The following is a 1,631-nucleotide window of genomic DNA, read 5'->3' as shown; positions in this document are numbered from 1 at the left end:
AAGAATTTGCCAGGATCCTGTTTCTTTTGAGGTAATTTCTGCCTATCTAATGCATTCAGTTCATTGGTGAGCAAGGGAGGTTTATCTTCCCAAGTCTCATTACCAAATAATTTGGCATTCAGCTTCATGATTGCACCAAGGTACTTAGAAACTTGCTCTTCAGTGACGTCTTCATTCTCTCCAGAAGAAGAATACTCATCAGAGCTCATGAAGGGCAGAAGGAGGTTCAATGGAATCTCTATGGTCTCTAGATGAGCCTCAGATTCCTTTGGTTCCTCAAAGGGAAACTCCTTATTGGTCACTGAACGTCCCAGAAAGTCTTCCTCACTAGGATTCATGTCCTCCTCCTCCCTTGTAGGTTCGGCCATGATGGTCAAATCAATGGCCTTGCACTCTCTCTTCTGGATTTTCTTCTTCAGTGACCCTTTTACTCAGTTGGCCCACTTGTACCTCCAAATTTCTAATGGAGGACCTTGTTTCATTCATGAAACTTAAAGTGGCCTTAGATAGATCAGAGACTATATTTGCTAAGCTAGATGGATTCTACTCAGAATTCTCTGTCTGTTGCTGAGTGGATGATGGAAAAGGCTTGCTATTGCTAAACATGTTTCTTCCACCATCATTAAAGCCTTGTTGAGGCTTTTGTTGATCCTTCCATGAGAAATTTGGATGATTTCTCCATGAGGGATTATAGGTGTTTCCATAGGGTTCCCCATGTAATTCACCTCTACTATTGCAGGGTTTTCAGGATCATAAGCTTCTTCTTCAGAAGATGCCTCTTTAGTACTGTTGGATGATTCCTTCAATCCATTCAGACTCTGAGAGATCATATTGACTTGCTAAGTCAATATTTTGTTCTGAGCCAATATGGCATTCAGAGTATCAATTTCAAGAACTCCCTTCATCATAGGCGTCCCATTACTCACAGGATTCCTTTCAGAAGTGTACATGAACTGGTTATTTGTAACCATGTCAATGAGTTCTTGAGCTTCTGCAGGTGTTTTCTTTAGGTGAATGGATCCACCTGAAGAATGGTCCAACGACATCTTTGATAATTTAGACAGACCATCATAGAATATATCCAGGATGGTCCATTCTGAAAGCATGTCAAAAGGACACTTTTTGGTCAGTTCCTTGTATCTCTCCCAAGTTTCATAGAGGGATTCACCTTCTTTTTGTCTGAAGATTTGAACATCCACTCTAAGCTTACTAAGCTTTTGAGGAGGAAAGAACTTGGCTAAGAAAGCCGTGACCAGCTTATCCCAAGAGTTCAGGCTATCCTTAGGTTGAGAGTCCAACCATATTCTAGCTCTGTCTCTTACAGCAAACGAGAAAAGCATAAGCCTGTAGACCTCGGGATCAACCCCATTGGTCTTAACAGTATCACAGATCTGCAAGAATTCAGTTAAGAACTGAAAAGGATCTTCTGATGGAAGTCCATAAAATTTGCAGTTCTGTTGCATCAGATAAACTAATTGAGGTTTCAGCTCAAAATTGTTTGCTCCAATGGCAGGGATTGAGATGCTTCTTCTATGTAAATTAGAATTTGGTGCAGTAAAGTCACCAAGCATCTTCCTTGCATTGTTATTATTTTCGGCCATGTCTCCTTCTTTTTCGAAAATTTCTGTCAG

The 1,631-nt window shown here is 40.6% G+C and overlaps 1 non-coding gene across 1 annotated transcript; it reads left to right on the top strand.

The window, feature by feature from the left end:
• The first annotated feature begins 1,100 nt into the window (after positions 1-1,100).
• Positions 1,101-1,208, top strand: LOC112774904 (small nucleolar RNA R71). The gene has a single exon (XR_003189358.1). It is a non-coding gene; the product is annotated as a small nucleolar RNA R71 (small nucleolar RNA).
• Positions 1,209-1,631: the final 423 nt, after the last annotated feature.

This window comes from Arachis hypogaea, chromosome 18 (assembly GCF_003086295.3).
Source record: "Arachis hypogaea cultivar Tifrunner chromosome 18, arahy.Tifrunner.gnm2.J5K5, whole genome shotgun sequence".
Classification (NCBI taxonomy): Eukaryota; Viridiplantae; Streptophyta; class Magnoliopsida; order Fabales; family Fabaceae; genus Arachis; species Arachis hypogaea.
This window is presented reverse-complemented; position numbering and strand designations above follow the sequence as displayed.